At 47.0% G+C, this 12,282-nt stretch overlaps 2 pseudogenes; one reads left to right on the forward strand and one right to left on the reverse strand.

Moving 5' to 3' along the window:
• Nucleotides 1–12,282, forward strand: part of LOC138560838 (zinc finger protein 850-like) — a 571,653-nt pseudogene that overhangs the window by 421,750 nt on the left and 137,621 nt on the right.
• The window catches only part of LOC138560846 (zinc finger protein 585A pseudogene), a 241,092-nt pseudogene that overhangs the window by 186,650 nt on the left and 42,160 nt on the right, over nt 1–12,282 (reverse strand).

The following is a 12,282-nucleotide window of genomic DNA, read 5'->3' on the forward strand; positions in this document are numbered from 1 at the left end:
GGTTCTAAACCTCTTAAGATACTGGGAAGGGGTCCTCCCAAATCTAGCTATCAAAGCTAGTTTCACACTTTCGTAATCCGTCTTATCCGCCTCCCCCAACTCCATTACCACATCAGTCGCAACAGGGGGGGAGCCTAGAGAACAACCATGGAAGTAAATCATTCCCGGTGATGTCCTGGAGCCCATGATTGTACTCAAACAGCTTTAACCAATCCAACACATCCAATCTCGGTTCATACATACCCACTAATTCCTTCGGCATCCATGGTCTTTTGGGACTGGAGCTCCTAGAGGAACCAGAGGAGAGAGAAGCATTTTCCACAGACAACTTTTTCAACTCTAACTCGTGATTAAGTTCCATTTCCCTGAGTCTTAACTCAGCTTGCTTCTGCTCAGCCTGGGCATTCATCCGTCTGAACTCGAGCTCTTGGTTTCGTTCAGATTGAGCCAAGAACCGTTTGTATTCTAATTCGAGCTTCATTTTTTCAAGTTCAAAATAAGCAGGGTTACATGTGGGACCTGGTATGGGCCCCGTAGGTACAGCTGGTAAGGCAGGTAGAGGAGCAGGGGAGACAGTTTCGTTAGCCTCTCCTTCCTCTTCGGCCTCTTCATCACTATCATCAGAATTATGATTTAGATCAACACCATCACTGTTATCTACATTTGCTGGAGAAATTGGTTCCTCTGAACCAGTACCCAGACTTTGGTTCACCAGCAATCTCTCTATTAGTTCTAACTTCTTGCCCCTTACAGAAAGATTCTCTTGCCTACAGAGAGCTCGTAAACTCTCAGTATTTTCACCTGACAAGGATTCTTGACTGTAAGCTTCCATAGTAGACATGTTTTTGAAAGTTGCTTTTTAGTGCTAAGCTTTGTGGTTAGTTATCCTAAAGTGTCGAAAAGCACTCTAAACTGTATACTCAATACAAATCCCACCGCTGTACACCAGTGTTAGGCAGAAACCTGTGCAGTTCCCTCTGGAACCACTGCAAAAGATTTAGGACTACAGGTCTTTGGCAGTAAACCCACTTGGTAGCAGTCTGTACCACACATATTCACTTGGTAGCTGTGGCTGAGCAGTCAGACTTCCCTCAAGAAGAGTTAGACAGTATGTGGAGTATACAAAATAGGGCAATTCTACACAGTAAGACAAGCAAACACGCAACAAGGCTTCGGTGTAAAGATATAAAGGTATGTATTTATAACGACACATCTATATTAAACACTCTGGCACTAATATGGCAAACAACTTCAATCGCAATTACTATCAGAAAAGATCAATCCCCCTAACAATAGTTCGACAAGTCTAGGTTCAACGGCATCACTTATTTGCAGACAGAGGTGTATGCTTTCACCTAGATGGCACTCTAGTATACGTTAGGACGGGAGAGAAAAGTCGGGTTTAAGAAATCAACTCGATACCAATACTCGTAAGAACAAAGGTGCCAGGCAAGAAGACAAGAACCACTGTAGATTCCAAAAGTTCAGAGGCCCGGCCCACTCGGAGAGAGGCGAGGTGATATGTCCCAAAAAGTATCTTAGTGGAAATGCGTTCGAGTCTTTGTAGCTAATTGTTATCGGCTGATTGGACCAGTTCAGAACAACACGCTAGAGAAAGCTTGGAGGCAACCCTATGGAGAGGCGAGGATTAAGACACCTCACTCTATCCGGCAACAAGGGAAGCCAGGCGGACACAGTACCTTGTTTGTGGAGAGACATCTCCGGCGGGGGCAGTTGTTCCTGGTGGTGGATGCACGTCCGGTCTTTTCCAAGAGAAGAGATGATCTCGTCGTCGAAGGAAAGTTGAAGATCGTTGCACCACCAGGGAAGAGACCAGCCGTGGAGTGCTCCGTCACAAGGCACCACCTTTTGGTCGCGGTACAGGGGTAGTGGCTATCCGGTTGCTGAGGGCTCTGCCCGGGCAATTCGACCACTGCGTCCTGGAGCGAAGAAAAAGCAAAGGGGACTGGTTGTTCCCACCAGTCAGGGGAAGAGACTCTCCGGCAGGGAGATCTCCTCTGTCATCGGGAAGTGGTGAGACGGTTCAGCAGGGCTCCACCGGAGGTGTCGTCGTTGCAGGTCGGCTCAGCTTTACCTCTTCGGATTCTTAGGTCTTGTGGCGACTTCTGAAGATCCAGTCCCAAAAGCCCTGCTTTTATGCAGAAAACCCCCATTCATTCAGCCTAGCTGTCACTCAAAAGACGCTAAGTGGTGAGCGGGGAGGCTCACCACTTGGGCCAATCACACCAGAGTGCGACCGGAGTTGGCAAGGCAACTCGGTCCAGGGTGCCTAAAACCCCCTCCCACACCCCTGTGGTAACCCAGACAGAATGGCACCACTTTGGAGGGCCTCTGTACAGGAGCCCGCCAAAAGTGGAACAAAAGGCTCAACCTTTGGTTTAGGAGTCACAGAGACGAACACAGACGCCATTTTAAAAACCGAGTTCTGGCAGAAAATACCATCCGATAGACTTATTTAAGATAAGTAAACCCGTGGTATGTTAGAGATTAATGAGGAAAAAGGTATCAATCTCCAACAATGGGAAGAATCCCATAGGGTTATATTCGGGGTCGAATATAACAAGTAGTTTCCACTGCCACCAGCCAAAACTCGACGAGGGGGGACGGGACAGTGCCCCCTCGAATAACAGACCCAGGAGTAATCGAATTACCCCTACTAGTACGTCCACAATAGGATGGTTTGTACTAGTTCTGTTAGTAAATTTAGGTCTAGTAAAGCCAATGGTGACTTTACATGCCCGGGGTGACAGTAGTCAGTCCCCAGGTATGGAGTCTATGATGGAGGTCCGCTAGGACGCCCCAGTGTTACGGCACGTAGGGTGCGGTGTAACACACATAGAAAAACATATGAGACCCTATGGAGTAAAAGACCCCATAGCCCATAGAACACATTGACATTCAAAGGAATTACACACATTCATGTCCAAGAGTGGGAGAAAAAGAGTCTCACTCTTGGCAGGATGGAAAAAAACAAACTCCAAAAATCCAGCAAAGCTGCTGGGGGACTCACTAGGTTAGGAAATTCAGCCTAAACAGAGAATTCTCCCTAACAGTCCTCACCCCCATTCTGACAGTCAGTTTGAGAAAATAAAAGCTCTCTCTGACAAGCCATTTCATATTTTGGCATCAGGGATATTCTCTTCCTTGAGGAAGACTACTCCCACAAAATCCTCCTGTTCCCCTGGGGCCCTTCTCCTCCCAGTGATCCTCTGGGCCAATACTAATCCTGTGAAATTCTCCTATTCCCCTTCTCCTCAAGGCTAATACTAATCCCGTGAAATTCTCCTGTTCCCCTGGGGCCCTTCTCCTTCCAGTGATCCTCCAGGCTAATACTAATCCTGTGAAATCCTCCGGTTTCCCTGGGCCCTCCTCCTCCCAGTGATCCTCCCGGCTAATACTAATCCCGTGAAATCCTCCTGTTCCCCTGGGGCCCTTCTCCTCTCAGTGATCCTCTGGGCCAATACTAATCCTGTGAAATCCTCCTGTTCCCCTGGGGCCCTTCTCTTCTCAGTGATCCTCTGGGCTAATACTAATCCTGTGAAATCCTCCTGTTCCCCTGGGGCCCTTCTCTTCTCAGTGATCCTCTGGGCTAATACTAATCCTGTGAAATCCTCCTGTTCCCCTGGGCCCCGTCTCCTCCCAGTGATCCTCTGGGATAATACCGCCCCCAGGGTCAGGAAGCATCTGCCTTTCCCTGGCCTCCTGGGAGGATATTTTAGGTAGGGTTTTGTGAGCACCAACGCTCAATTGAGTCTGCTATGCGGTTCATGGCCTGCCGCAGTTGGACCATTTCATTGCAGATTTGGTTGGTGCATGCCTCCATGTTCTCCCTCGTCTGCTGTGCAAGTGTAGCAATGTCCTCCCTCAGGCGGACTGTCTCTGCCACATGTTGCCCTACTAGGCCACTCATCTCGGTCTGCCTCTGAAAGATGGACGAGAGGTCATGTCGCATGGTGGGTGCTGGTGGGATGGCTGATGCACCTGGATCCATTGCACTTGCATCAGAAGAGAATACCTGGGGGCTCCATGGCCCTTCAGGGGTGGGTGATTCTCCATGACTACCCGGACCTGAAGAGAACCTCGGGCTTGCCAGTAAGGGGCTTGTTGGTCTGGGGCGCTGGCTTTCATCATCAATGGCAGATGTTTCCTCCTCATCTGAAGGTGGGGCAGTGGCTGCTGCCTCACCCGTTGAGCTGGTGGCAGCAGAATGCTTTCCCTCGATGCTGCCTTCACCTGCTGGGAGACACACTTCCGTGGGTGCCACGACGGGAGCAGGCATGGCCTGTGGATGCGTGCAACTGGTGTTCCGGCTGCCTTTGTCCCTGTGGTCATGGTCACTCGTTCTGGCTGCCCTTGCGGATGTGGCGGTGTCCCCTGTGGCATCCCTCCTGGGTTTTTTGCTGGATGTGGGAGCAGGTGTGGAAGTGCGTGCCTCCTCAGTGTCAGTGTGTGATCCTGTACGGGTGAGAAATGTGGAAAACCATCAGTCATGGGTCGACCTGCCTTGAGCTAAATGAATACGTCATGCCGTTCTATGCATTTAGGGCTCTTTAGTGTGGATGCAGGTAATGGGGATGTTGGGTGGGTCATGCATGAATGGCTCTGTGTTGTACGGGTATGTGGTCATGGCATGCATGTTTGTTTGTGGCTGGATCCACGGCATTCATATGGACACATGATTGGGGGGAACATCACACTTGTTTGATGCATACACTCACCTCCATCGGACGAAATGGCCACGACATGCTCCATTTGTCCAACCCCCTCGATGGATTCCACCCCGATAGTTGATGCACACGTCTCCTCCCACTCAGTGAGCTTGATTGGCGATTCACTGCCTCCTCCTGTGCCCGTAGCCAGGTTGCGGTTACACGGAGCCGGAGGTTATCCCACCTCTTTCGGCAGTCTTTAACTGTGCGGGTTGTGGTGCCTACCGTGCTGACCTTGTGGGCTACCTCTTCCCAGATGGCCTTCTTCTTCACAATGGTCTCCCGACGCATGTCATTATTGAAGACCACCTGTGCATTTTCTGCTAGTGTCTGCGTGAGCATAAGGAGCTCCTCCTTGCTAAATTTCTCCTTGCGTTGCCGCTCAGATGATTTTTTAACGGCTTTGGGCATCTTTACGGTGTCCTTGGTGTATTTTCCAACGTGGTTCCTGGTAAGGTGTCCTGGATAAGGAGGATGGCAATGGTTTGTGTTTTTAAAGATGGCCGCCGTGCTCTTTCCCGTTCCGGTGCGATGACGCTATTTCCAGTTCCGCAAAATTACAGTAACCGCTATTTGCATGTGGCGGCAGGTCGGGAGTGCTAACAGCGCTTTCGACGATGCCGTTAAGGGACTTTTTGGGGACTTTTGCGGCATGGCGGTAGGCTCATTACCGGCATGGCAGTAGGCTCGTGCCCGCGATCTCGTAATGGCACGCAATTTGCGGCCTCTTGCGAGGGCGGACACGCTAATTACGCCATGCCGGTAATTGGCGATTTTTACCGCCTACCGTGTAATGAGGCCCATTATCCTTTTCACCATAGAATTCATTTGTTTAGAGTTCGAGGGTCAAATAGTACTTTGGGCAAAGGGTGGTTTTGTTTTGGACTTCGGACACAGGCGGATCCCTAGTTTTGAGTTTAGGTAGGGATACTTTGCTAGTGCAGGGACAGCGAGGCCTTTTCCCAACCCAGTTGGTGTTATAACAAAAGTCTTCAGCCAGTCTAACTTATGTCCCAGTATTATTCCAGACTCCACAGTTAGCACAATCCTATCGAAAAGAAAGTTCATCCATCGCTTTTGAAAAGTGGCAGGTCATGCTAGCAAATGTTTATACAAAAACAGAAAATGTAGAGTGCGGATTTACTTGACTGGATTGATTACACTATTTTGTATCAATCCATTGATTTGTAAACACTTATCTTAATTTCCTCCATTTTTTCTTTAATGCTGATGAAGGTTAAGGTATGGAAGGGCACACCTTGCAAATTTGAACACAAGCACCAACTCATCTTTACCCCACCTCCTCCGTCACTACCACCTCCCACCATGTTCACCTCTTTCCCACTGATCCACTAAAACGATTACCATCTCCTTCACGTGACCCCACCTCCTCAGTCACGATCAGCTCCCTACATGATCATTTAAGACAACATTCCCATCACAGTGTCTCAAGTAATCAAGACTCTGGGCATGTATCTCGAACCTAGCCTTACCATGGATAGGCAGGTCAATGCCATCGCATCTTCCACAGCCTATCACTCTAATGATCAATGCATGTATCTCGAGCCTAGCCTTACCATGGATAGGCAGGTCAATGCCATCGCATCCTCCGCAGCCTATCACTCTAATGATCAATGCATGTATCTCGAACCCAGCCTTACCATGGATAGGCAGGTCAATGCCATCGCATCCTCCGCAGCCTATCACTCTAATGATCAATGCATGTATCTCGAGCCTAGCCTAACCATGGATAGGCAGGCGAATGCCATTGCATCTTCCACAGCCTATCACTCTAATGATCAATGCATGTATCTCGAGCCCAGCCTTACCAAGGATAGGCAGGTCAATGCCATTGCATCCTCCGCAGCCTATCACTCTAATGATCAATGCATGTATCTCGAGCCAAGCCTTACCATGGATAGGCAGGACAATGCCATTGCATCTTCCGCAGCCTATCACTCTAATGATCAATGCATGTATCTCGAGCCAGCCTTACCATGGATAGGCAGGTCAATGCCATTGCATCTTCCGCAGCCTATCACTCTAATGATCAATGCATGTATCTCGAGCCTAGCCTTACCATGGATAGGCAGGTCAATGCCATTGCATCTTCCGCAGCCTATCACTCTAATGATCAATGCATGTATCTCGAACCTAGCCTTACCATGGATAGGCAGGTCAATGCCATTGCATCCTCCGCAGCCTATCACTCTAATGATCAATGCATGTATCTGGAGCCCAGCCTTACCATGGATAGGCAGGTCAATGCCATTGCATCTTCCGCAGCCTATCACTCTAATGATCAATGCATGTATCTCGAACCAGCCTTACCATGGATAGGCAGGTCAATGCCATTGCATCTTCCGCAGCCTATCACTCTAATGATCAATGCATGTATCTCGAGCCTAGCCTTAGCATGGATAGGCAGGTCAATGCCATTGCATCTTCCGCAGCCTATCACTCTAATGATCAATGCATGTATCTCGAGCCTAGCCTTACCATGGATAGGCAGGTCAATGCCATTGCATCTTCCGCAGCCTATCACTCTAATGATCAATGCATGTATCTCGAGCCTAGCCTTACCATGGATAGGCAGGTCAATGCCATTGCATCTTCCGCAGCCTATCACTCTAATGATCAATGCATGTATCTCGAGCCTAGCCTTACCATGGATAGGCAGGTCAATGCCATTGCATCTTCCGCAGCCTATCACTCTAATGATCAATGCATGTATCTCGAGCCTAGCCTTACCATGGATAGGCAGGTCAATGCCATTGCATCTTCCGCAGCCTATCACTCTAATGATCAATGCATGTATCTCGAACCAGCCTTACCATGGATAGGCAGGTCAATGCCATTGCATCTTCCGCAGCCTATCACTCTAATGATCAATGCATGTATCTCGAGCCTAGCCTTACCATGGATAGGCAGGTCAATGCCATTGCATCTTCCGCAGCCTATCACTCTAATGATCAATGCATGTATCTCGAGCCTAGCCTTACCATGGATAGGCAGGTCAATGCCATTGCATCCTCCACAGCCTATCACTCTAATGATCAATGCATGTATCTCGAGCCAGCCTTACCATGGATAGGCAGGCGAATGCCATTGCATCTTCCGCAGCCTAGCACTCTAAACTGATCAATGCAATAAGGTCCTTCCTCTCCCAACAGAACTGCATCACCATCACAATGGCCATCATTGGTTCAAGGCTGGACTATTGCAATGCCCTCTTTGTTGGGACATCCCAGAAGAATCAGGCTAAACTCCAAATAGCTCAGAACAATGCCTTAGGGGCCGCAACAGGCATCTCACGCAGGGATCACATTTCTGGGGGCAGGAGGCAGGTACACTGGCTACCTGTCAAGGAAAGGATTGTCTTCAAAGCACTGGCCCATGTCTTCATGGCCTGGCGCCCCCCTACTTAGCACACAGGATCACCAAACAGACCTCCTCCAGACCATCTAGGTCTGCCTATGCCAATCCTATCACTGCACCTTCCACACGTAGAGCACGTGCTGGGGGTTCCAGTTTCCCCAACCAGGGCTGCAACATTTTGGAACACCCTCACAGCCCCGATCAGGATGATTGATTGTCATGCAGCTTTCCGGAAGGCCATCAAAACCAGGCTATTTGTCTGAATGGCCCATCCCATCATGCTATGCATTCTTGTATCTGTATTCTTTATGTCACTAATTGACTGTTTGTTCTGTAAAGTAACTTATTAGCCTGTAACCAAGTAAACTGTATTAAGCATTTCTCCATGGGCCACACTCCTGTAACCCTCAAGCAAGCTCTCTTACATGTCCTTATAGTGCCTCAATGCCTGTGGGCTGTAGCGCGCTCTCCAAATCCAAAAATAAAATAAATACATTCCAGCATAAATCTGGAATAGAGGTGGTCCCACTAATCAAAACAAATGAATCGCCTGTTTCAGGATGCAGTTTACACAAAAAGTCAGGGAAAAAGATTTAACACAAATGGAGTTACTAACAATTTATTTTTAATGTGAACACAGTGGCATATTGGCTGAAGCTCAATATTCATTTCAACAGCATTTCACTCAGTGTATGAATCCTGGTGGGAGACTTTTACATTAGACATGTCCGTTTATCCAAGACCAGCTTTATTTTATAAACATTTTTGTCCACTATTCCTTCTTGGAATTTAGAGAACAGCTGTGATATCATTACACCCACAACTCTCATTTCAGACTGAAAGGCACCATTTAATTTCCAAATGTTCATGCCTTTTACTGTCTCACAACACAGAGGATATGTCTATTCCATTTGCCCTTTCTACTCTATTCACAAAATGTCACTTTTCTAAAATAAATGTCCACATAATTTGACACCTTCTCTGTGCCCTTCTCATCAAACCAATTTCTTTTAATTTAGTGTTTTAATAGTGGGCATGCACCCTCCCTTGTGTAATCACACCCCCACATGTCGATCCCAGGCTAGGGAACCATCTACTAATCCTAAATGCTCCAACAGAGATAGGCAATAGTGTAATACAGTACAGGGGATCCTGAGGAGAAAAGAAAACTGTAGTGCTGTAGAACATGCTACAAAAAATGGAAACACTGCAGCATTCATCAAGGATGGCACTCCAGGTGAGGCATGCATTTCTTGGAAACGGGCTTCTAGAGTAATATTGGAGATTCCAGTTTTATGGATGCCATTATCCATGTTTTCCCTTTGCAAAACAGTCTTTGCACATGTGTTGTGCCAAGCTTAGTCTAAATGCCATGTGAGAATATAGCCTTCTCCATTTTTATTATTCAGGAGGGCTCCCAATAATTTACATTTGCAGTATTTTAATCCCTATGTGTTGATGTTGAGAGTAAAATTACCATATGGGGTTGTACAAATGTAATTCCCAGTAGAGGCATTTCTAAAGGATTCCTTCCTGCCACAGTTTACTCATTTATGATATCCATATGCCAGTGCAGCTGTTCTCTAGAAACATTTATGCCAGCAGGGCGGTTGGCCGGCTCTGTGTCTGGTCCGTCCAAAGCCTCTATGTGCTTTGCACCAGGAACAACATTGAGGCCAGTGTAAGTAATGGAGCCATGCCCCATGACCTCTGTTCCTTTTTCCTCATTCATGACTAAACGTGAGCTTGCCAGAGACCAGATATCCAGTTCCATTCATAGTAATTAGTATGTATTGGTAAGCACATGAACAATTTTATAAGTTAAACGGACACACCCATTTATTTATTTTAGAATCAAGACTATGGGCCTTATTATAACTTTGGTGGTAGGGTGTGAACGGTGCCGTTATGGAACCGGCACCGTTCACACTGTACCGCCAAAGTATGAGTTTTACTCGCGGGTGCCTGACAGCCCACCAGGTCTGACCTGGCGGGCTGTGCGGCACCCACGAGCAAAACTTGTGGATGCACCGGCACCGTTATTAACGGTGCTGATGCATCCATGCTCCCCATCTCCGGGAGTGCGGTAACACTGCCACCCGCGAATGGGCAATTACTGGCCCATTCAACTCATTATGGGCCGGTAATTGCCCATTCGCGGGTGACGGTGCCGGAGGCTGGCAGTAGCCAACCTCGCCATACAGGCACGGCTACCGCCAACCTCGTAATGAGGTCCTATTCTACTACACAGCAGTTACCAAGCGTTAGCATGAAAGAGAAAAGTTGAAGAGGGGCCATTAAGAATCACTGCAAAAAGGGAGTATACAAATTTGACTAATTTTTGATTCAGTGCTGGTAAATAAGACGGACCTTATGACTAAAGCAGTTCCCACATTCAATGCAGTTATGCATTTTCTTTTAACTGCATGTGTTCTCTGGTGGCTAATGAGATGTCCCTTCCAAGCAAACCCTTTCCCACATACAATGCATTCTTAAGGTTTCTCACCTGTATGTGTTCTCTGGTGCTTACTAAGAACTCCCTTTGAAGCAAACCCTTTCCCGCATTCAGTGCACTCATAAGGTTTCTCACCTGTATGTGTTCTCTGGTGGATAGTAAGTTGTTCTTTCCGAGCAAACCCATGTCCACATTCAGTGCACTCATAAGCTTTCACACCTGTATGTGTTCTCTGGTGGTTAATAAGATGTCCCTTCTCAGCAAACTCTTTCCTACATTCAGTGCACTCATACGGTTTCACACCTGTATGTGTTCTCTGGTGCCTAATAAGTTGTCCTTTCTGAGCAAACCCTTTCCCACATTCAGTGCACTCATAAGGTTTCTCACCTGTATGTGTTCTCTGATGCTCACTAAGAACTCCCTTTGTAACAAACCAATTCCCACATTCAGTGCACTCATAAGGTTTCTCACCCGTATGTGTTCTCTGGTGGATGGTAAGATCTCCTTTCTGAGCAAACCCAATTCCACATTCAATGCACTTATAAGGCTTCTCACCTGTATGCGTTCTCTGGTGGATAGTAAGTTCTGGCTTTGTAGCAAACCCTTTCCCACATTCAGTGCACTCATAAGGCTTCACACCTGTATGTGTTCTCTGGTGCATAGTAAGTTGTCCTTTCTGAGCAAACCCATTTCCACATTCAATGCACTCATAAGGCTTCTCACCTGTATGCGTTCTCTGGTGGATAGTAAGTTGTCCTTTCCGTGCAAACCCTTTCCCACATTCAATGCACTCATAAGGCTTCTCACCTGTATGTGTTCTCTGGTGGATAGTAAGACCTCCCTTTGTAGCAAACCCTTTCTGACATTGAATGCACTCATAAGGTTTCTCACCTTTATTCATTTGCTGGTGGCTGATAACTGTATCATGCAAATGGACGTCATTATCAAATTCAGTGCACTGATACGGTTTTTCACCTATGTTCTCATGTGGGCAGTAAGTATGAGCTTGAGATGTCAATTGTTCCCACATTTTGTCCATGTGTAACGTGTCTTGGCAGTTTATTTTGTCAGGTTCTCTTAAGCGGAGCCCATTCAATTAACCATTTCCAAATTCAGAGCACAAATGAAAAATGCTTTTCTTACTGCACATTGTCATTTTCATGCTAGATATACCTCTCCCCTAGGATTTACAGAATGAACACGTTTGGTTACTGGATGTTACCACAAAGGGGTTGGATGGATGGAAGCCATCATGTATCAACAGGCTTCGCAATCCCAGTTCCTATTTACTCTGAAAAGGCAACCTGACCCCACATTTGTGCACTTCTAAGATGCTTGGAAATTGTATATTCCAACAATGAAGCTTTTCACTGCAATAGTCCAGAGAATCGAACCATCACTGTTGTTACATTTCTGGGGCAGTCACCTATTAACATAAAAGGAGAAGCACATTATTAGTTTTAATACGTTCACAATCGCAGGCAGCACATGTAACAAGACTCTACTCAGTAGTAGTGATGTGAACTCCTCCCGTAGTAACTTATTTGACTTTGAAGTGCCATCTATTGGGAAAAGGGACCCTAATAGGTGGCAGAGAAGTGGTGCTCCAATGGGAACATTTAGTGGAACAGAGGTAACATGCAGCAGGAATAATGCGATTCATTTTTATTTAGAAATGTTTTGCATCCAAAACACTAGGGAAAAACACAGGCTTGGTGA

This window comes from Ambystoma mexicanum, unplaced genomic scaffold (assembly GCF_040938575.1).
Source record: "Ambystoma mexicanum isolate Mex_15411 unplaced genomic scaffold, UKY_AmexF1_1 Mex_scaf49, whole genome shotgun sequence".
NCBI classification, from domain to species: Eukaryota; Metazoa; Chordata; class Amphibia; order Caudata; family Ambystomatidae; genus Ambystoma; species Ambystoma mexicanum.